Source organism: Sminthopsis crassicaudata, chromosome X (genome assembly GCF_048593235.1).
Source record: "Sminthopsis crassicaudata isolate SCR6 chromosome X, ASM4859323v1, whole genome shotgun sequence".
In the NCBI taxonomy this organism is placed as follows: Eukaryota; Metazoa; Chordata; class Mammalia; order Dasyuromorphia; family Dasyuridae; genus Sminthopsis; species Sminthopsis crassicaudata.
Genome location: NC_133623.1, coordinates 29,805,956 through 29,829,675, shown reverse-complemented (window position 1 = coordinate 29,829,675; position 23,720 = coordinate 29,805,956). Strand labels below are relative to the sequence as shown.

General features: G+C 46.5%; 1 protein-coding gene across 3 annotated transcripts in view; it reads right to left on the bottom strand.

The window, feature by feature from the left end:
• GABRA3 (gamma-aminobutyric acid type A receptor subunit alpha3) overlaps positions 1-23,348 on the bottom strand; it is a 166,863-nt gene extending 143,515 nt beyond the window's left edge. For 2 of the 3 annotated variants that reach the window (XM_074278422.1, XM_074278420.1), the window contains exon 1: positions 23,034-23,348. The gene's annotated coding sequence lies outside the window, so the exon portion shown is untranslated. Of the gene's footprint in view, positions 1-22,095; positions 22,422-23,033 lie in introns of those variants that run through there. The other variant, XM_074278421.1, reaches the window with a different exon arrangement.
• Positions 23,349-23,720: the final 372 nt, after the last annotated feature.

The following is a 23,720-nucleotide window of genomic DNA, read 5'->3' as shown; positions in this document are numbered from 1 at the left end:
ATTGCAAAGCTGAGCAATATTGGTAAAACACATACAAACCAGGACTAAAGGATTTCAGCAGTCTGCTACAGCTATCTAAGGAGGCCCAAGCCCCAGAGCCCTTGCACCCACAGTGTTCTGGCTTCAGCCAAAGCCAATAATCCTCTCCACTTCCTGCTGCCTGTCTTAACCCTAATTCCCCTCCCAACATCTCCACAATTGAAGCTTAATTTCAAAGATCAAGAAACTAAGACACAAATCCCTATTTGATAGGTGAGGCTGTTTAAAGGGCCCTGGGCCCAAAGGAACCTGTTCTCCCCAAGACCTCCTTGTAGCCCCATATCCTGAGATGCCCAAAGCAGAACCTTCCAGTCCCTGAAGACCATACACTGAAGGAACCACCCCCCCTCCTTCCCTTTGTAGTCCTCTGACCAAGTACGATGGCCAGAAACTAATCCACCCCCACACAGGCAACTGGGAGGTGGCCTTCCGATGCTGCCCTTATTTCAGAAGCATCCTACAATTTCTTATTTCCCACCCCTGGGCCTTAGTCACCACAACAGTGGGATGAAGGGGTCAGAGGCCTCCAGAGGTAGAGGGAGGAGGGGGTGCAATAGATGTTACGGCAAAGAGTCTTAGGTAGAAACTGGATGAGATGCCCTCTAAGATCACTTCTGGCTAAGATCCCGTATCACACTGGCTTGCTCTTCTTTGCCTCTCCCTAAGATCCAATAGTGGGCTTTTTACACAGCAATCCTTGAACTCAGAAAACTATTGTCTGCTGGCTAGTTGATAGCATCTCCATCTCACCATTTCCTATATCCCCATTGGGGCCCAACCAAGGCTGTTGCCAGAGGCCAGGGTCACCAGCCCTTCATTTGTTGGGGGTTTTTAAAACAGAATTTGTTGACTTGCTGAAAGACTCGGTCTTCTCCCATGGAAACAGACCATGTGCTCCTTTTCAATCCAGAGATGGATTGACCAGGATGATTGTTGTTGTCTATTGTTCTAAAAGAGAACCATGACATCAGGGAGGTGATGCCTTGACATGAACGTAAATTAGATTTAAGTGACAGAGGGCTGGGCAAAGTCACCTGCCTCACTTTCCCCTCCAAAGCCAGACACAGATCAGGGCAACTGAAGATGGCCCTAGATGCAGCGGGAGACCTTGGCCTTTTTAAGCTAAGGTCTTTCATAGGTCTCAGTTTGTTTGAGGTCGCACCTATTCTAAAGCAGACTCTTCCATCATGATGCATGAGATTTCACAATGGCCCATAGGTTTTCTTGATTTGGGCAGCTCCACTTTGGCCCAGGAGAGGAATCACTTTAGATATGATTCAAGACAACAGAAAGTAAGAAAGCCCAGGAAACTGAAGCTTGAGTGGGTGCTAAGAGCTTTTGGCTACAGCCTATTCTCTAGCCCTACTCCCTTATTTCTCAGTGAAAGGAAAACCAATAGAGCTACATATTTGCAATGAATTCAAGACCTCCTTCCATCACTCATAAGCTACAACACCTAACTCTACCTTCCTACTGAACATACACACACATACATGATATATGACTGGAACGCTTACCATTAAATGCTTACTATGTACCAGGAGCCAAGAGTACAAGGCCAAGCAAAACAGCCCCTGTCCTCAAGGAGCATCCATTCTAATGGGGCCTTTAAGAAGATTCAGGAGTCTCTCACCCAAGAAATTCTTAGAACTCGGCCTTCCTCTTGTACATATATACATACACACCCATATACACACACATTACATATATACTGACACATACACAGTGCAAATGGAATATAATCTCAAAAGAAAGGAACTGCCAGTTGGGAGAGTGGAGACTGGGAGACCTTGGAGAAGATGAGATTGGAGCTCTGTCTGAAACGATACCATGGAGTCCAAAAGATGGAAGGAGGGGGAAAAACTGTAAGCACAGGTGACGCTCAGAAAAGAAGCAAAGAGACAGGAGACGGAGAAAGACCAATGTCACTGGAGAGCAAAGCACAAGAGGGAAGGAGGCGGGTGGCAAAAGGCTTTACCTGCCAAATACAGGATTTTGCATTTTATCCTGGAGGATAAAGTTTTAGGGTATATGGGGGCAGGTGATGTGGTCACTTATGTTTTAAGAAAATCACTTTGGCAACTGAGTGGATGATGAATTGAGGTAGAGAGATTGGGGGCAGGAAGATGAATCAGAGGGTAAATGTAATAGTTCAGGATTGAAGTACCAAAGGCCTGAGCTAGGGTAGCTGTAGAGAAGGGGATGTTGGGTTTTTTTTAAATTAATTTTATAATGATAACATTTTTGACAGTACATATGTATAGGTAATTTTTTACACATTATCCCTTGTACTCCCTTCTGTTCTGAATTTTTCCCCTCCTTCCCTCCTCCCCCTCCCCTAGATGGTGGGCATTCCCATACATATTAAATATCTTATAGTATATCCTAGATACAATATATATGTGCAGAACTGAATTTTGTTGTTGTTGCAAAGGAAGAACTGGATTTGGAAGGTAAAAATAATATGGGGAGAAAAACAAAAAATGCTCACAGTTTACACTCATTTCCCAGTGTTCCTTCTCTGGGTGTAGCTGATTCTGTCCATCATTAATCAATTGGAATTGGATTAGCTCTTCTCTATGTTGAAGATTTCCACTTCCATCAGAATACATCCTCATACAGTATTGTTGCTGAAGTGTATAGTGATCTCCTGGTTCTGCTCATTTCACTCAGCAACAGTTGATTTAAGTCTCTCCAAGCCTCTCTGTATTCCTGCTGCTGTCATTTCTTACAGAACACTAATATTCCATAACCTTCATATGCCATAATCTACCCAACCATTCTCCAATGGATGGGCATCCACTCAGTTTCCAGTTTCTAGCCACTACAAAAAGGGCTGCCACAAACATTTTGGCACATACAGGTCCCTTTCTGAAAAGGGGATATTGTAAAGAGAGAAACAACCAGACAGATGACATAGCCTGGTTATGTGGGGTGAGGCTGGATGATTGAATGGAGGGTGGTGCTTACAATAGTAGTGAGTTTGGAAAGAAGGTTTGAGGGGAAAGATGAGTTTTAGACATATAGAATTTGAGGTACCTATAGGACACTTACCAAAGATGTTCAAATGGCTACCGGTGATTGGAGGATTGGAGAAAAGGAGAGAGATTAGGGCTGAATAAACAGATCATCTGCCAAGTGATGATCATTGAACTCATGGGAGCTTAGGAGATCACCAATAGAGACAGTATAGAGCAAAGGTTCTTAGCTTTTTGGGGCAGCATCCCTCTTTTGCAGTCTGGTAAACCCTTCTCAGAACAATATTTTTAAATACATCAGATTATGGAGGAAACCACTTACATTGAAATACAGTTATCTTAATTTGGAAAAAAAAAAGGTTATAGAGCTCAGGTACAGGTATAGAAGGAAAAAATAAGAAATCCAGCCCAGCACAGAACTTTGGGAGCTATCCACATTTAATGGGCATGACCTGGATGAAAATTCAGCAAAAAGTCTGTGTCCCTACCTTCTTAAGAGAAAGGAAGCTGCTTGAGAGCAGACTCTTTGCAGCCTTCTGCCTAGTACTGAGCAGGCGCTTTATGTTTGTTGAATTGAGGCCTGGCTGGCTAATCCTTTCCTGGGTCTTTGGGATCTCCTTCCCAGTTATCTTCCTATCTTGTCTCTTGTCTTATGTTTTTCTCCATCAGCATCCCCCCCACTTTAGTACTTCAGCCAACTTATAAATGGATAGATCCAACTCAAACCTTTCACAAGAACTCTCATCTTTAGTCAGCTCCAGTTGCCTAAAGCATATCTCCTCTCACATATCCCATCAATATCTGAAGCTTAAGTCCAAAATAGACTCATTATCATTCCTCCTAAATTAAAGATCCAAGCACTCCAGCCTCCTAGTCGTCTTGTTTCAAAATGGAGAGTTTTACGATCACCCTTCTCATCCCACAGTCACCAAAAGCCAAGGAGGTTTTTCCAGTGGATCTTCTCCCTCCCCACACCAGCAATCCTGCTCAAATCTCCTTTGTTCATTCTGGAAGGACTCCAGCAGCTTCCTATCTGCTTACTCCCTCTATCCTCCTACACACTTTCAACAGGGATCTTCCTCAAACACCATTTTACCACATCTACAGCTCAATAGCCTAAAAAGCCTTTGTCTCATTTATTGTCCCAAATCCCTGAGAACTCAGCCTGACCTTCAGGGCCTTCCATTATTAACTGGTATCCTCCCCGAGGCAAATCCTCTCTAACCTCCTCCCCCGTTATTCCTCATCATGGGACTTTCTTTCTACTGCATCCAAACCCATCTGCCTCCAATTTGCTCTTTATAGCCTTTGGCCCTCCTGATCAAACCACCTCGGAGCCCAACTAGTGTGGCAGAGTAAATGAGCTGTGGACTTGGAATAGGAGCCCAGAGTCAATAGCCTGTTCTGTCCCTAGCAACTGGGGGAGGGGAGGGGGGAGAGGGAATCCAGCCCCCAATGCCCTATTGGTGCTCTCCAAGGTCCTGTAGCTGCCCTGCCATTGCCCTCAGCCAACCTCTCCGGAAATTCTAACAGAGGATGCCTTCCTTATCTCAAATTGCTCTCTGATCATCCCTTATCTATGCCCTCAACACAATCATTATGCACTCCTGGGTCCAGGGTACTGGAACAGTTCTGTCCAGTTTCACTGTATACATGTGTCTGTTTCCTTATGCTAGTGTACCAGCAGGGGTGGGAAGGTCTTACTTTCTATTGCTTTGAAGTTTATATCCTCCAGCAACTTTTCACATAATAGACTCCCAATAAACAATTAGCCAATTATTAAACTACTTCACAGGAAGTAGCCCCTGCATTCTTTGCTCATAACAGCCCATTTCCTATCATTGTACATGGCACCAAGAATATTATACAATGATCAATTCTGATGGACGGGGCTCTTTTCCACAAGGAGGTGATCCAGGCCAGGCCCAATGATCTCGGGTTGGAGAGAGCCATCCGCATCCAGAGAGAGGACTGTGGGACTGAAGGTGGTTCACAACCCAGTATTTTCACTCTTTTTGTTGTGGTTTGCTTGAATTTTATTTTCTCTCATTTTCAAACTTTTTGATCTGATTTTTCTTTTCACATGCTGGATTTGACATATTTTAACATGTTCAACATATACTGGATTGCTTGCCATCTAGGGGAGGGGGTAGAGGAAGGAGGGAATTGAAACACAAGGTTTTGCAAGGGTTAGGGTGGTTTCAATTCCCTCTTTCCTCCATCCCCTCCCCTAGATGGCAAGCAATCCAATATAGGTTATGTCCCTTCATTTCCTATAACATGACTGAGTTGAATGAGGCTGGGCTCACAGATGAAGAGCTAAAAGAGACTTTTGCATTCGGGTCCAACCCTCTCATGTCTGTCTTACTAGATTTTAAAGGTTCTTCACAGCCCAAAAGCTATGGCACTACTCCCTTCTACCTACACAAACACACAGTCTCCCAAAGCTTAGTCAACTACATGACTCTCCAGTGAACAACAAAGAAATTATCCCCTGCCTCCAGGCATTATTATAGACAACCTCATAGTCCTCTATTTCAACCCTCCCTTTCTTCTCCTGAATTCTGTGTGGGTGGTTTTTTTAATCAGAATAATTGCCTCAACTCTCCTTTTCAGCCTGCTTCCACAGCCCTAGAAGCTAAGAGCTCTAGCTCCCAGAACAGGCCCATCAAACCACTCAGGATTCAATTCAATTCAACTCAACAAACACTTATTAAGTCTACCTAGTGCTGATACTAGACTACAACTGCTGCCCTCAGGGAGCTTACAAAGGATTAAAGGGATAGGAACTGGACAAAAAACAATTTAGAATATCACTGCCATGGGGAAGTTCCAAAAGATCACATTTCTCCACAGGAAAGCAGAAGAGAGGAATGGAACTGAAAATGTCTTCAAGTGAGGAGCCGTTGAGGACTCCGAGGAGGAGAGCAACATGGTGAGACCTGTGCTTTTGGAAGATTATTTTGGCCAATATAGGAAGCATGAAAAGAATCTGGAAGCAGGAGAACCAATCAGAAAGCTCAGCAATGGTCTAGGAAGAGCTGATGGGGTGTCAAGCAGCATGGCTGTGGTTCTCTCTCTCTTGGGCCACCAGAACCCCAGAGTCTTTGCCTTGTCTCTTAACAAGCACCTACTCACCATCACCATCTCTTTCCCTTTGCACACAGTTGACTGATAATCTGGTACACCTCCACCTTTGGTTGAACCTCTTTAAACAATGAAAATATGACCCCTGGCTGCCACTGTTCAAATCCCATTCCGGGGAATCCCCCCCACACACATTCCATTCATTCCTTATACCCTTAAACTAACCTCCCACCAATACCCCTCTCTAAAGCTACCTACTCTATCTACTGGAGAGGCCCCCTAGAATGGCTAATCCATGGCTAATCTATGGCTGATAAACTAGTTTCCCCGTTAAACCTTTTTCTTTTCTCTCTCCCTCCATCTTCTTGAATTGACTGAGAATGGCTCCCTCCTCCAGACAACACACAACTGGCCTGGCCCCTCTTTCCAGCACTGGTTCTACACAACTGGTCATATTGGAGGAGTTGGAATACTCCTCTCCATCGCTCCTTCCAGGCTCTCCCTCTTTCACCATCATTCAATAATTTCTCATCCTTCGAGGTTCTCCCAACCCATATTTATGATCTAATCAAGATTCCGGCGGTTGTTATTTAACTACCTCCAGGATAGTTTCCTTCAGTACCTGGATCACAGCATTTCCTTCCTCAATTCCTGCCCCCTTCATACTGGGAACTTCAACCTACATATTGATATTCCCCTCAAAAAATTTTTCCTAATTCCTCAACTATGTCATTTCCCATGAACTACTCCTCTGCCCCACGGGAGCTACACACAGAGATGGCCACACTTTTGAGTTGTGAGAGTCAGGCTTCAGGGTTTGAAAGAATTTAAGAGATTCTCTTAATGTCACAAGAGTTTATTTATGCCATAGCCGATAGGTTAGTCTCTAAAGGGAGTCCAGAAAATTAAATAGTTTTCGGAAAGCCTTTTATACTGAAAATGTGGGGCTTGGGTAGTAGGCTACTAGACCACCGGGTAGTAAAATATACAAGAGAGATGAGGAAGGAGTCAGGATGTCTTTTCATCCAGGTAAGGAGATAGGATAAATTTTAGCAAGGTCCATCACACAGGATGAGGTTTTTTGAGAAGCAAGATATAAGAGGCGTTATTGTTCCACATTCCTTAGCTAGGTCCGCAGCTTTGAGCAGACCCGTGGCTGTGACCCATTATCTCCTCCCCTTTCTGTCTTTTGGGGGGAGGAAATTCTTGGGACAAGAGCCGGGGACCCATCACTTTTGATACTGCCATCAGCTATCAACGTACCGTTTCCAAGTTCATTAAATCTGAAATTCCTTTATCTGATCAAAATCTATTGTCATCCCACCTTGTCCTCTCTTACACACTCAAATTCTGTTCATTTTCACCATGGCCTCCAATCTCTTGATTCCTAAGTTCTTTCCCAGCCACCATCCCTGTGGTAGCCACAATCTCCTTCATATCCCATCGTGACCTGTTGGTGAATCAATCCAACTCCACAGACAGTCATCTTCTTGAGTCTCTTGCCCCTTATCCTGTCAAAGACCTTGCTGTGCCAAGCCTTGGCTTCTATTACTCCTACCACCCCACTGCCTTTGTTCTTACTCCTAGGCTGATGAAAGAAAATGAAGGCAACCATAAAACTGTGCTGATTGGTTTCACTACAAATATATGTTACATAATCTTGACTGGGCCCTCACTGAGGCAAGGCAATCCTTTTACACCTTCCTAATTGACTCGTTATTCAGCCATCACAACAACTTTTCTAAACCTTTTTATCCTTTCCCAAACTTCTCATGGTTCCCCTGAGAGCTGAGAGCAGCTGAAAATAAAAATGAAGTCATTTGTTGAGTGCTCCCTGTTCTCCCCTCCTTCTCATCTTCCATCACCCAGATACCTTCTGTCACTTTTTAAATTTTCTCTACTCTGATACCAGCAGCACCCTGGACAAGGCCTTCATCACTTCACACCTAGCAAGCAATAGCTTAGCGGGCTGCTATCCTTGTCTGAAGCCTCACCATTCCAATGCAGTCTTCACTTAGTTGTCAAATCAATCTTTCTAAAAGCATCCCCCCCTTACCCTCCCCTCCTTTCAACCAACTCCAGTGACTCTGTTGTCTCCAGGATCAAATATAAAATCTTCTGTTGGGCCTTGAAAGCCATTCCTTCATTTCCAGACTTAGTCCATCTTACACTCTCCCTCCCAAACCAATGATATTGGCTTCCTTGATTTTCCTGGCACACAGCACTCCATCTCCCGACTCCTAACATTTTTTTTTTACTTTTCTGAGGCTGGGGTTAAGTGACTTGCCTAGGGTCACACAGCTAGGAAATGTTAAGTGTCTGAGACCAAATTTGAACTCAGGTCCTCTTGAATTCAAGGCTGGTGCTTTATCCACTGCGCCACCTAGCTGCCCCACTCCTAACATTTTTACTGGTCGATCCCATGCCTGGAACTCTCTGTCTCTTCATTTCCACTTCCTGGCTTGCCTGGATTCTCTAAAGTCTCCATTAAAGTCCTAGCTTGTATAAAAGGTCTTTCCCCATCCTCTTTAGCGGGCGGAGCACCAGGCCGAAAGTCAGAAAACCCCGAGTTCAAATCCAATCTCAGAAACTTATTGGCTAATTACTACAAAATTATTTTCCCTTCCCCCTTATTAGTTGTGCATCCCTAGGCAAGCCTGGGGCTATCATTGTCCTCACTATATGGTTGAAGAGATTTGTGTAGCTAGAAATTGACTCGCCCAGGGTCAGACAACTGGTAAGGGAACAGGGAGTTTCTTGAGAGAGCAGAGGCTGGTTTTTTGGTTTTCTTTGTATCCCCAACCCTTAGCCCAATGCTTAGCACACAGTCACTTTTTAATAAATGCTCCAGTCAAAGGAGGGTGCTGGGATGACAGAATACATGGCAGGCAAAATGGATAGTCTCCTGGCTGGATGAGAAAAGAAGTAGAAAAAGACTGGGGAGAATGTGAGATGACTGGGAGGTTGGCGGTGGCCACCTAGAGCCGGTTGGTTCAAGAAGCAAACCCCAAGAATCAAACCTCGGTACAAAGGCCTGCAATTGCCAGGTGAAGATGGAGAGCTGCAGGCACACCACCAGACCTTGGAAACCATCAGGCTGAGGTTAATGGTGCATTCAAGACAGTCTGCTTATAGGTCTGACTTTCCACCTCCCTTTCAACATCAAACTGTCAGAATAACAGGGTAAACATGAGCCAGAGCTGCCTTTTTTCTCTCTGAACTGAAGCGATCTCCTACAGAAGGATGGGTCAAGGCAGCTAGCCCTATTTAACTATGGTTGAACTCACTTCCTCTTGTACCCCCTCCTTCTCCAAGCTATTTGTCCCAAGAGGGCCTGAAACCTGGCCCACCAAAAGGGCCAACCCTGTCAGCTCCCAGGAAATCTTGAAATCCACACCAACTCAGCAGCCTTCACACTTGCAAATTTTTCATCCCACTCCACCAACACTTCACAACACTCCCCCCTCTCCCCCCCACACAAGCAAGTGCACACGAGCACCCAGTTCCCCCGGCCAGGTGCTCATGGACACATGGCAGTCTCCAAGTAGGTTGGTATCCCAGAACTCTTTTTCTCTGACACTCTAAAAGATGAGACGCTGCTAAGTTGGACAAAGGCACAGGGCACGAAGAGGAGCTAAATACCCTTGTTGCTTCAAATTCAGGGAAAGCAAAGAAGGAAAGGTGCTTTTTTAGTCCTCGATCTGCATGTAGGGGTTTGCCGGCAGCCCAAAACACAGAAAGGGGCTACGTTTGCTGCCACGCAGTCTCCCCAAGAAGGGATGCCTCAGCTCAACAGCTCACACCCTGAAAACCAGATACTAGCTAATTCCATACTGCCCCCGAAGCAAATGAGACAGCACGGCAGAAAAACTGAGAAAGTGCAGTGCTGGTCTGGGAGTGAGGGACTCCCAGATACAAATCCCACCTCACAAACTTACAAGGCTGTATGACCCTAGCAGAGTCATTTAGCTTCTCTTAGACTCGTCTTCTCAGTTATCACTTGGGGGTGCAAATATGAGTACTATGGGTATCTAAATCATTTTCTCCATGATTACTGCAAGTGATTTTCCAAAAGCACAAGTCCGATCACATCACTCCCTTCCTCAATAAACTCCAATTGCTCCCTATTGCCTTTTAGGATGAAAAAAACTCCTGCTTAGCTTTTAAAACCCTTCATACTGTTCCCAGCATGCCTTTCAGCTTCTAGTCTACGGTCCAGCCATATTGGCCTCTCTGTTCAGTGCTTTAGCAATGGCTACGTCTCAGTGCCTAGAAACCTCCGTCCACACTCCCCTCCTGGAAAGCCCCATTTCCTTCAAAGGGCAGCTTTCCTTAACCAAACTCCCCCATGCCAAATTCCCTGGTATCTTTCCTCCATCATATGGCCTCTAACAGAATGGAAGCCCCCCCCCCCAGGGCAAAGACTCAAATGATCATCTTGGGATAAAACAGTATCAGGCACACAGTAAGCATTTAACAAATCCTTCCTGGTTGACAGTACCTACCTCGGAGGGCTGTCAGGGGGCTCTAGTTAGATGTCAGGAAGGTGCTTTGCAAACCCCCAAAGACCTCTCTGCATGTCGGCTCTAATTGGAAAAGCGTCCCAAGATCAGGCAGCTGTCCAGATGTTTTGGTTCAAGTCTACACAGCAGCTGTGTGTTGGGAGCCAACACGGAGGGCCCGCCAGCATTTTCTCCTTGCCATGCAGACAGTTGGCCTCCCCAGATGCAGCAGCCACTGCCTCACACGGCTCCCCCATATACGGACAGACACTGAGTCACGGCAAGGACAATTATAGGCACTGATTTACAAACAGAATCACCAGTGAGAGACATCCCAGCTTCCGATGCAAGCACAACCCCCGCCAGGGCCGGCCTCCCCTGCCTCCCGACTCCCCTCCCTCTTGCCACCTTCGGTTGGGAGAAGGGGCCCTGCCTCCCAGGTTCCCTCCATGGCAGCCCCTGCTATCCCAGCCCAGCTGCTGCTGCAGCCAGTGATTCCAGGCTGGGCCTGGCAGCAGCTGCAATGCTCTGGCTCAGCCTCCCCACCATCCGGTCCCTCTCAGCAGTCGGGAGAAGCGGCAGCAGAGCTCTGCTGCAGCCTCATATATCAAGCCATGCACTCTGCCTCCATCGGACAGCTGGCTTTGTCCTCAGACCCAGGGCACGGGCGCCACGAGGGGGGCCCAGAGTGGGCGAACTCAGCCCAGGACCCACGCTCCCAAATAGTGAAGCATCACATCACTGTACCCCAGCCCCCCCCCCCCTTGAACTGCTCCCGGCACTAAAAGCATCCTTTATCAAACCCACAGCCTACCAGCTTGAGACATGTCCACACTTACACATTGATTCAGTGAAGCTTGTGGATTTCTAATGGGAACCCAGAGAGCCCGTGAAAAGCCTGCATCAAGGGGGAAGAGGTCTTCAAGAATATTTACACTGTCCTCTTATTGCTTACTGAGAGCACAGTCACTTTAGCTACCTGCCTGTGAAATGGGCTGCTTTCTGCTGCCTTTTAGCCAGAAGCCAGCAACTGCCATCAAGGGTGGGGATGTGTCATTCTTTTCTAAGATGCTCAAGCTGGAAGATCAAAAAGGCTGAATTGAGGGGAAAGGGGAGGCCGATACTCCCTGGCAACAGGGAAGAATGGGATGAAGGGGACGGGAAAGACAGAAGCTAGCAGGAGAAAAAGGAGGGGGCAAGGGAGGAATGGGAACCCCTCAGCATTGAGAACCCAGAGCAACAGAGAGGGGGAAAGGAAGGTGGTCAGAGAAGTGGCTGAAGGAGGATAAAAGGCAAGATGTTAGGCAGTCTAGGGAGCCGTGCTGTTGAACATTTCCACACAGAGGAGATCAAGCACTGAAAAAGCAGGGTTTGGGGCAGATGGGGACATTTCCAAAGGGAAACCTCACCTATGATCTGGCTAAGTACCCAGAAACTCCAGCTTTCTCCTGAGCTCATCTCTGAGAATATAGGAGAGCATTGCAGAGAAGGGAAAAAGGCCTCATCCCTGGCCCCACTTGATGGCAGGGAGAGAGCCCACTGCAACCAGAGGGCTGGGAGAGGGCCGGGAAAGGGCCCGGGAGGACGCCAGCAGTATGGCTTGGCACTGACCCATGTTCCTAAAGTAGAGGACAAAAAGGTGCTTAAAGAAACCTTTCATTTAGAAAACCAAAGCCCATGGAAAGCCTAAGGCTGGCTCAATTGGCTGGGGGGGGGGGGAGCCACTGCCTCAATGGTCACCAGGACTCCACCATTATCACTCCCCCCAGGAGGCTAGCTGGCCAATTTTACCTTGGATTCAGACTATTCTCTCTTCCCCATGCAGACCTTAACTCATTGTCCCTACAGTCTCCTCCTGCCTTTAGGCAGCATGGCAGGGCTGCCCAAGCTAGAAGGGAACCTCCAAGGCCAACACCTCATTCTGCAGAAGAGGTGACTAAGGCCCCGAGAAGGGGATGGGACCTGGCCAAAGTCACACAGCTAGTTAATAATGGACCCAAGACTACAACTCTTGATATGACTGTCTCTGCATGTCCCTGTGTCCCTGCATCCCTGTATCCCTGTCTCTCTGTCTCTCTCTGTCCATGTCTCTCCTCCCTCACCCTCTCCCCCTGCCTCTGTCCCTGTTCATCCACCTGTGTCCATATGTCTTGGTCCATCCCCATTCACCTGGGTCTGTCTGTCCATCCCTGTGTCCCCATGCGTCCGTCCATGCGTCCGTCCCCGTCTGTGGTTCGCCTGTCTCCCTGGGTCTATCTCCCTGGGTCTATCTCTTAGTTTCCTCATCCACAAAATTATTTAGAGAAGGAAATAGCAAACCACTTTACTATCTTTGGGGGAAAACACAACCAAATCAGGTCATGTAGGATCGAACATAACAAAAATAATAATAATTTAAAAAGACTGGACATAGCCAGTATGTATATTCTTTTTCCTTGAATGTACTCTTCTGCTCTGAAGCATGTGGTAGGAGGGGTTAGTAGAAAGAGAAGGAACAGGTGCCAGACCAAAGTAGTCAGGGACAGTGACAGGGGCAAGAGAAAAAAGACTGATAATTAGGGCACAGGCTTGGCAGGCCTCAGAACCCTAGGAGCCAAGCAGGTTCAAAGGCTAGAAAGGGAGTTGGGAGGTTAAGGATTAAGGATGGTTTCAAAAGTACCAAAAGAAGAATTCTCTCAATTTGAGGACCCCCCCCAGATCACTTTCAAAGAGGTGCAGATATCCCCAGAAAACTGATTTAGATCAGCAAGGCCAAAGGGCCAGGATCTGCTCCCCCCCCCCATGTATTCTTAGGAAGATCTTTAAGGCTTACCATACTGCTCTCACTCTTCCAGGACATTTCTCAAAGAGAGGAGCAGAAGCTAATCTAGATTGGTCGATGTGCCCCCAGAGTACCCCCAAGATTGATAAAGGATAAGTGGTCACAATTTCCCAGTTTGTGGTTTTCATTTAATTGGATCTGCTCATCTTGCCTAATCTGGAAGCACAGGGGTTCCTCATAAAGCCTTTGAGGCAATCTATATCTGACATGGGTTGGTTCCCTACTCCTTAGGTAACCTAGTACTCCTCTCCCTTTCCTCCCTCTCTCACCCCCTTGCTCCAGGAGCTCACTGTTTTTGGTGTCTGCTTTAATGCAGGCATCTGATCTACATAGCCTACTTCAGTTCAGAAATTCTAACTCCTCCAGGCAGGTGGGATTATAAATATAGGCCACCATGCTTAGATCTTCCAGCTTTGTCCAAACCTAACATGGCTGCCAGGCACAGCTGAAGGAGGTACGAGTTGGTTACTCTCCCACTCTCACCCATTTCCAAACAGAGGGGTTGGTGGGATGGAGAGAAAGGGAGACAGAGACAATGTGTGCTAGGTATAATAAGAGGGGCACAGCATGGGAACCAGAATACTTGGTCTTTTAGCCTTAGCTTTGCCATCAAGTCACCATAGGCCTTCGGGCAGAGTCAAGTCATTTAGCCTCTCTAGACCTCAGTTTCCCCTTCCACACAATAAGGGCATAGACTATATGATCTTTAAAGTACCTTCTGTGCCTCTCCTAACACCCAAATACATCGTTGGCTTTTTGATTTAGGGTTCTAGTTCCAGAAGTTCATGAACAAGGGACCCATCTCCTTTCTTTAGACTAGAGATTTGTGCCCTTATGCAAGCTAAAGAGAGGGCAGGGCTAATTACAGGTCAACAAATAAGTGAATGTCCAGTAACAGCTGCAGTGCTTTGGTTAGAGCACCTGAAATGAAATGAGATGACCATTGGTAGGGTTGTCCCAATCATATAGACATCCACAAAGAGCAGTGGTACTGGGAGATACAACAGCAGACCATGATGGGCATTTCCCAGACTCCTTTAGCACCATCTGTTCCAAATAAATAAGGACCCTAATGTGCAGTAGAGATCCAAACAGAGAAAAAAAAAATCTATAGATCAAAAGAGAGATTTTGCTGCTAAGGCCCTTTTAATGCAACTTAGAGCCCTCATAAAAATACTGGGATGGACCTGTAATAGGTATTTAATACCTATTTAATACTTAGGAACCAGAAAATAAAAGCAACCATTGGTTTCCACTCAGCCTACAGATTCTTCCATGGTAGAGGATCTCACTATTACCCTGAAGTGAAACTCCTAAAACCTTTGCTCACTGCAAGACTCAAAGTAGCTCCCCTTTCCCCTTTATGCCAATGATACATACATTTGTGAACTCTCCCCAAGAGCGTGCGAAAGCCTCCTTGCCCCTTTAAGCAATGTCATGCTTATTTTACTAAATGGACACAAGGTCCATTGTTCTTTCAGTTAATAGTCGACAAGCTGATGATCAGAAGCATTCACTTTGAAAATGGCAGCCAATACATATGCCAGAGCTAAAGATGTCACATTAGCTGCCACGTGTAGAGAGAGAGACAGTTAATGAATTCCTGTCAAAGGCCAGCTAGATGTTTAGTCCAATAGAAATAGTTGGTAAATTGTCTCATGACTGCAAGGCACCTAGGCACAAAGGCAACATGAAAAAACCAAGCTCATTCTCAAGGAGCTTACCTTACTATCTGTTGGTAACTATTTTACCGTGAAGGATAATAGTTGATTAATAAACTAATTGTGGGTTTTATATCATCTCAGCGGCTATAAAAGCAAAAGATATCAACTTTTTTCAGAAAGGGAAGAAATTATGCTTTGGTAACAGATTCTAGTCTATTAGTGTTTGTTGAGCTTAGGTCGTCCCTGCATGAAATTCAAGTCTATTCAAACACTTGCATTTCCTCCTAGAATCTAGCAGTTTCAAGTACATCAAAATACCTCACTTAACTAAAAAAGATTAGCCCTGTTAAAGAAACTCGATTTCTGTTGAACCATTTGCTAATTGTTCTTTCCTACTACAGACACTGACCAACATTCCAATTTCACTTCTGCACACAGGAAAGGTTTAAAGGATGACTTAATGGCCAACTGTGGGTCTGCTGTCCAAAGGGCCTGTGCCACAGTGTCCAGGGCTGCCCATCACCAGAAGGTGGTCCACCAGACAGTGAATTTGGGCACTGCAATTCATTGACCTCATTTACTAAAAAGTGGAGAGCTAGAATCCATGTCAAAGAACTTCAGAGTTGCAAGGGAGCTAAGATGACATCTAATCCAATCATACCAAACGAGAATATGCTCTCCAACATATACGGTAAGTGGTTATCCAGATATGGCATGAAGATCTCCAGTAAAGGGAAACCTCACTGGCCCCTAAGACAGTTCATATTCCACCTTTTGATAGAACTGTGATGAAATTTTCCCCTACATCATTCTAACTTGATCTGCTTAAAGCTTCCACCCATTGTTCTAGTCTGTTGTCCACCTTGCAGCCAGGCAGAATAAGTCTTCTCCATCTTGGGCGAAAAGTAAACCCATGCTCATAAAAATGCTAGACCAGAAAATGCTAGGGTAAAGTGGATTAGATGCTAAACCAAGCTCCACCCTACACAGCTAAAGAGGTACTTCACCATTTGTGGTATGATTCTTCATCTGTAAAATGGGAGAGGAAATGTATTAATTTAACCTACTTCACTAGATGGAAGAGGGATCAGCTGAAATCCTGATTGTACACTTTGGGCACTTCAAATATCTGTGACAAAAGTCAGAGTCCTCCCTTGTGACAGCTTAGGAGATAGTCTGAGTGAGCATGGCCGAGGACATTTGTGAACAGTCTAGTACTGAGACTATCTAAACTTAGCTGCTTCTCAGACGGCAGACTTCCAGGCCATTGCCTTCTTGGGTTGCTAGGACTACTCGAACTTTGGCTCCCCTGGTGTGACCCCCAGGAGTTCAAGGTGACTTCCTGGCACAATGCAGCTGCACAGGATTTTAGTGGAGGGGGAAACTTTGAAGATGCTAATTTTTATTATTTTAAGTAATAAACAATGTATTTCAAAATAAAACACCTCATATAAAACTAGTGTAACAAGAAAGCTCTATTATAACACAGAAATTAGTAGAAGACTGATCTTTCTGATTCATTCAATCCAAACAAATTAGTTCCTAGAAGTTCCAGAGCTATCCAGTTTTCCCCATACCATTGCCTTAGAGCAAAAAAACCAGGACCAGCACCAAAATGAAATTCTGGTGTCTTCTTCCACTCTTCTATTCAACATTAGATCATTCCAGAACCCTTGATCCTTCCCTCTCTAGATGAACAGACATGTTTGGACCATTGCTGAGCTGAAAGCCGAATTTTCCTCTCATCCTACTGGAAGTATTTCTAAATTTGCTTTCAATATCCTATATTGCCAAGTAAACAACCGTTTCCCCCTGCTTCTTAAAGTGCATTATCACTGGCCTCTTCCATTGGGCAGACTCTTTAGAAGCCAAAAATGTAGACATTTTCATTTGTTCCACACATTATACTACATGGTAACTTGCAGCTAAGGAAACTTCATCTAAAGTCATCAGAGTGAAAGACTCCTTGATACACACACAGAGCCCTGAAGTCAGGATAACTCCATTTAAGAGGGGGCCTGGGATCTTTAGACCTGAGCTTTCTATATAGCTGTGTCCTTTGCTAGCTTTATGACCTCTGAACCCCAGTTCCCCTATCTATAAAATGGGACTGGGTAAAGGAATTGAAACAAGATTGGATTCAAGGGTCCCTAAGACACATTACAATTTCCCAAGTCTCTGAACTGACATTCTCAATTAAATCATTCCATACTTGGACACAATAATGGGTAGCATTGTGTAGTAATCAGATGATCACAAGCTTGAAATATCTGACACAATTGCTAAAAACATAAATAAAGAAGACGACCTTAGGCTTTGTGAACAGAAGTATGGCCATGTAGCCCAAAGAAAGTCCTAGTAACTATATATAAGTTGTAAAACACATTGTCTAGTACATAGTTGGTGCTAGTTCCCTTCCCCTTCCCCAAAGAAATCCCCACAGCAGAATAGTGGATGGATGACTAGCTGAAAAAAGGAGATTCCCTACATATTGATCAGATTGTTTTGGGTGACTTCCAAGGGCCCTCCTAAAATCTGGAGAGAAATTCATTTCAAGAGGACTTAGATACCACATGAACCTCTAAGCAATCATAAGCCTTCCAGGATATCACCATTTTCAGTTAAGAAATAAAAAACAAGAAAAGACCAGTGGTTTTTCTGGTATAAGACAAGGGTTTCTTATTTGGAGTCCATATGTTTTTTCATATGTTGATAACTATATTTCATTATAATTGCTTTCTTTCACAATCCAATGTATTTTACTTTATATATGATTATGAAAAGGGGTCCATAGGTTTCCCCAGACTGCCAAAGGGGTCTACAACACACAAAAAATGAAGGCCCTCTGCTACAGAATTTCCTCTACCTCATTAGATTTTAGCCTGTCTTTAACTCAGTAGATGTTTTTTAAAGAGTTATTTTGGGTTCAGAAAAGTAAAATTACATGTCCAGGGTCACACACCTAGAATGTGTCAGAAACAGGATTTGAATCCCAGTCCTATGACTACAAGTCCAGCACATTTTCTGGTTATGTCATACTGAGTCTCAGAAATAAACATAAATGTTGAAAAAATATGTGCTCAAGAGCTTTTCTCTTCTCGGGGCTATATGAGATGAACAATGTGGAGACATCAGTACCTTTAAAATGATTGTGATCAATTGCAGAATATATTTCCCCTTTATTTATCAGCATTCTCCTTCATTTAATAGCATTTCCCTCCAGAAATATGCACTACTAACTACTCTATTTAAGATTCTTGAGTGGGCATTCATTTTGTCTCTAATTTACAGTAATCCGGCACCATTTTCTCCCAGCTTACATTAGTGAATCTAGGAACATGGACGGGTCGGAGAAGAATTGCACATTATACAGGTTTACCACAGACCTTCGAATGTGCCAAATCAGGCTCTCCCACAAAGCTTCTGAGCCCTTCATGCCATTCAATAGACAAAAACCTCCCAGCCTTTTCTTCCCAGAAGCATTAGAAGGTACTCCCAAATTCAGCACCTTGGTCAGAGCTCAGATACCTGTCCCAGTATGTGATTTTTAGATTGAAAGGTTGACTAGAAAGCTGGAAACCTATACTAGATTTCAGCATGGTATTTTCTATATTAAATTTAAACCTAAGAGAATCTTTTCAGTAGAATCAGAAGTCCCTACCCTTATAAAGTTTACCATTAGCTGAAGCTAGCAGTCCTCTTATCCTCAGGGCAATATGGTAAGGTGGAAAGAATTCTGGGCCTTAAGTCAAGAGGACTTGGGTTTGTGGCTTACATACTACCACTTACTATCTGTGTAGCCATGGGCAAGAGGCATTTTGCCTCTCTGAGATGCAGTTTCCTCATGTGTAAAATGGAGATAATATTACCTATTGTATTTCCCTCTCAGGGCTGCCATTGGTCTCAAATGAGATAATGTCTGTAAAGCACTTTGAAATCCTTAAAGCATTACAGCAATATCAGTGATGACTAAGTATTTCCCTTTAGAATGGGGTTATGTGAATTGTAACTCCATTTTAAAGGCAAATGTGCCAGACAGAATGAAGGTCTTTGAGTCAGGAAGACCTGAAGCTTCCGACACTGACTAGCTGTGTGACAGTGAGCAAGTCGCCTGCCCATTCTAAACCAAAGATTCATTATCTGCAAAATATAGATAGCGGGGCAGCTAGATGGCACAGTGGATAAAGCACCAGCCCTGAAGCCAAGAGGACCTGAGTTCGAATCTAGCCTCAGACACATAAAACTTCTATGTGACTCTGGGTAAGTCAGCTCAATTGCCTCAGCAAAAAGAATAGATAAGATAAGATAAGATAAGATAAGATAAGAGAAAGAGAGAGAGAGAGAAAGAAAGAAAGAAAGAAAGAAAGAAAGAAAGAAAGAAAGAAAGAAAGAAAGAAAGAAAGAAAGAAAGAAAGAAAGAAAGAAAGAAAGAAAGAAAGAAAGAAAGAAAGAAAGAAAGAAAGAAAGAAAGAAAGAAAGAAAGAAAGAAAGAAAGAAAGAAAGAAAGAAAGAGCACCTACCTTTGAAAGCCTAGTGTCAAGATAAATGTAGGCTATATTTTCTGATATGCTAAGTCTCTCACAGGTCATATCAGAAAGGGCAAATCCATGAACCCACTGGGACCATTGTAGTGGGGAAAATATAAGCAGAATTAAATAGCCCACTTTTGAATTCCATTCTGGCTAACTCCACCACCAGGCTAGGGAGATCTTTAAGGAAGAAAATTTCATTCAAATCTCTCTGGCAGCACGACACTCCAAAGAGCACAGAGTTTCCTCTTCCCAGGCGCCTCTCCATCCACTAAGGCTCCTTGAGAAGTAGGGGACCGGTTGGATTTTTAGCTGACTTGGGCGAAGCAGAAACCATTTTTCTTTCAACCCTGCTTACCGGGCTTCTTTTGAGAATGCCCGAATTCTCTTTCCTGACCTCTTCAGTAAGTCTGGTCTAGTGAAAATGATTGAATGGTTGCTTGCTGATGAAGGCTACTGAGCAGGGCCCATCAGGGTCAGAGGCAAGCTGGTATGATGTAGGCAGAGCAGATTTAGGGCTCTATTCCTAAACTTTGCCACACCAGGGCTACAGATTTTCTGCCATCCCCTCCCTCACCTTTGGGGCTCAGTTTCCTCCTCTGAAAATGGAAGGGAATTGGATAAGATAACTGGGGAAGAAGAACTGCTACCATTTCGTTCATCTATTCCCTTCTCATTTTTTCTGAATGGAAAGTGAAAATGGGGAAAATTCAAGAAATTGGCTTGACTAGCCAGATCCCAGGACCCAGAGGTCCATTACTCTATTTGGGGATCTCACTGAATCCTTGCTATAAACTGGGTCATTCAGCCCCTTCCTTCAAAGGACAGAGGAGGGAGGGTGGAGTAGATGCTGGTTAATTGAGGGATGTAATCACTCAAAGCATGATTTTTCCTGTATTTTTCCAATCCTGGCCCTGAGGCTAGACCAAGAGAGTCTGATGACAAAGGTTGTTGCGGAGCCCCTTTTTCCTCTAGAAGTTAATCTCTCTGATTTTCTTTCCCATACATGGGATGAATCATAAACGCACCCCCCTTTCCAAGTTGCCACAGTCCTCAATTCTCTCCTTTTCAAAGCTGAATCCTCCTAGCCTGTTCCCCTTTCCAGGCTACCAACAATTGACCCCAGGGCTCTAACTACTTCCAAAAGGTCTACCCGTAAGGTAGAAAGTCTTCAGAAAGCTTCCCTCTTCCTTCTCTATCTTATCCCAGCTGAATTTGGGCAGCGAGCTGCCCAAGGTGGAGCACATGTCCTTTAGGCATTGTTTCAGCATGGGCTGCCTCAGGCTCTCTAGAAGCTAGGAAGAGTACAGTAGTAGCCAGATAATGACCTACTATGTTAGTTTTGCTCTACTGAACCGGTATCAGGGACTATCAGGGTGATGTACCGTGTGTGTGTGTGTGTGTGTGTGTGTGTCTGCCTGTGTGTGTGTGTGTGTGCATGTGTCTGCCTGTGCCTGTGTCTGTCTCTGTGTGTGTGTGCATGTGCATGTGTGCATGTGCATGTGTATGTGCCTGTGTCTGCCTCTGTGTGTGTGCATGTGTGTCTGCCTGTGTCTGTGTCTGCCTCTGTGTGTGTGTGCATGTGTGTGTGCCTGTGTCTGTGTCTGCCTCTGCGTGTGTGCCTGCCTGTGTGTGTATGTGTGTCTGCCTGTGTCTGTGTCTGCCTCTGTGTGTGTGTGCATGTGTGTGTGCCTATGTCTGTGTCTGCCTCTGTGTGTGTGTGCATGTGTGTGTGCCTGTGTCTGTGTCTGCCTCTGTGTGTGTGTGCATGTGTGTGTGCCTATGTCTGTGTCTGCCTCTGTGTGTGTGTATCTTTCAGTTCAGGGGGAGGGAAGTTTTTGCACAAGCTGCCTCAGGAAGCTGGAAGCCCGCCTTGCACACTGCTCTCATCCCTGATCCGCACTTGCACAAGTCTAACACAAAGGCTGCCAGCCCCAAGATCCACTCCACCCCACTTCCCCAGGCCTGAGCCCAGGACCGTCCCCCTTGCCTTTAGTAGCCCACCGGACTGCTCAGTACCAGGCTTCTTTCAGCTCCCCCAGCCCCCATCCGAGCAGGGGAAGGGGATGGAAGACGTCTGGAGGACGAGGTTCACTTTACAAGAACGCGGTCCACTTTCCTCCAACACCCCTAGAGCACAACCACCATCACCGCCCCAGAAGCCAAGTGCAAAGGAAGAGCAAACACACAAAACTTCTCCAATCACCAGCGGCTCTGGGTCATAAACCGGATCCCAAGACTTCAGGGATGGGGGGGGGGGGGGTAGGGGACCGAGCCCGTAGCTACCGTCAGCAGGCCACAGTGGACTCCCCGCAGGGAGGCTGCCCTGATTACTTCTGGGAACGGTGGTCCCCTCCCAAGGCCTTCTTCTGCTCCCCCTCCGGATGTGAGTGACCCTTTGTTTCCCCGCGCCTCTGCCCAGCACCCCATGGCCTCTGAACCCGAGCGGCATGTGGCCCTCCCTCTCAGTCCTACCTGACTTGTCTCCGTTCCGCAACCGCCCAAGGAGCGAGGGCCTCGAGCGGAGCCCTGGAGCCAGCAGGTGTTTCTGGTCCCCCCTTCAGAGGGTTCGGCGCACCCAGCCGCTGCGTTTCCCCCACATTGCTGGGGGAGGAGGGGCCAGGGAGGGCGCCAGCCCCGTGGGGAGGGGCCAAGGGGAGGGAGTGTTTCGGAATCTGCCTCAATCCCCCGTGGATTTCGGGGCCGGGGACGGACCGAGGCGCTCTGGCGGGTAAAGCGGAGGGGGGCCCCCTCCCGTGGCCACGGGGGCGCTGGGGCGGGCTCCTTCCTATCCCCAGGCAGGAGCTGTTATTTACAACTTTGCTGCACACTTGCAGCTGGCAAGCAGGCAGGGAGAGAGGGAGGGGGAGGGAGGGAGGAGGGGACGGCGAGAAAGTGCAGTTAAGCAGGAGGTCCTGCCTGCTTCTCTGGTGGATTCTCTTTGTGGAGTAGCTGCGAGGAAAGGGTTAAAACACCAGCCATTCCCCACTCCTTCCATCCCAGCCCCTGGGGGAGCTGGCCCGGGAGGGAAGCTCTTACTCTGGGGGAGGAGGGGGCCCGGGGCTTTTTGTTTGCTTCTCTATTTGCCGCTGCCAGGTTTCCTGGAGCAATTTGCAAGGTCAAGTCTGACCTGCTTCCAAACTGGAACGAAGACGAACAAAGCCCCAAACAGTCCCGGCCGGCGGCCGCCCGCCCGCGGCCCCGACCTTCAGCCCCAGCCCCCAGCCCCGTTCCGTTCGTCAGCTGGGGGGCCCCCACCCCACCGAGAGGAAGGAAAGCCGAGTCCCCAGGGCAGCGAGTCCCCAGGGCAGCGCATCTCGGCCCGGCTTGACAACACAAGGAAAGGAAGGATGGATCAGCATGGGGGGGGGGGGGCAGGGGGAGATAAGGGAAAGAGCATTTGTATGTCTTACCAGTCTCCACAGTCACTTCCCTGAAGCTAGGAAGAGACAAAGATGAAGGGACTGGAACAAGTTAGAGCTCGCTCGGGGCTGGCGGTGCTGGGCTTCCTTCCTTTTCTTTCTCTCCTACTTTCCCTCTATGTCTCCCCCTCCTTTCTCTGTCTCCCCCTCCCTCCTTTCTTTCCCTCTCCCTCTCTTTCTGTGTGTGTGTGTGTCTGTCTTTCTATCTGGCTGGCTGGCTTTGCATTCGGCAGCGGCTTGCTGAGCACGCTGCTGCTGCTGCTATTCCAGAGCTCAGAACACAGGCTCAGGCAGGATCTGTGCCCAATTCGGGTGAGACTAAAGTGTTTTATTCTTTAAGGTACCAGCAGTGAGAGGGAGGGAGGGCTGATGGGGGGGAGGGGGGGAAAGGGGGGGAAAGGGGAAGGAGGGGGAGACAGAGAGGGAAGGAGGGGGAGAGAGGGAAGGGGGGGAGAAGGGGGAGACAGAGAGGGAAGGAGGGGGAGAGGGGAGAGAGAGGGGGACACAGAGAGGGAAGGAGGGGGAGAGAGAGAAAGAGGGGGGAGAGAGGGGAAGACAGAGAGGAAAGGAGGGGGGAGAGAGGGAAAGAGAGGGGGACACAGAGAGGGAAGGAGGGGGAGAGGGGAGAGAGAGGGGGAGACAGAGAGGAAAGGAGGGGGGAGAGAGGGAAAGAGAGGG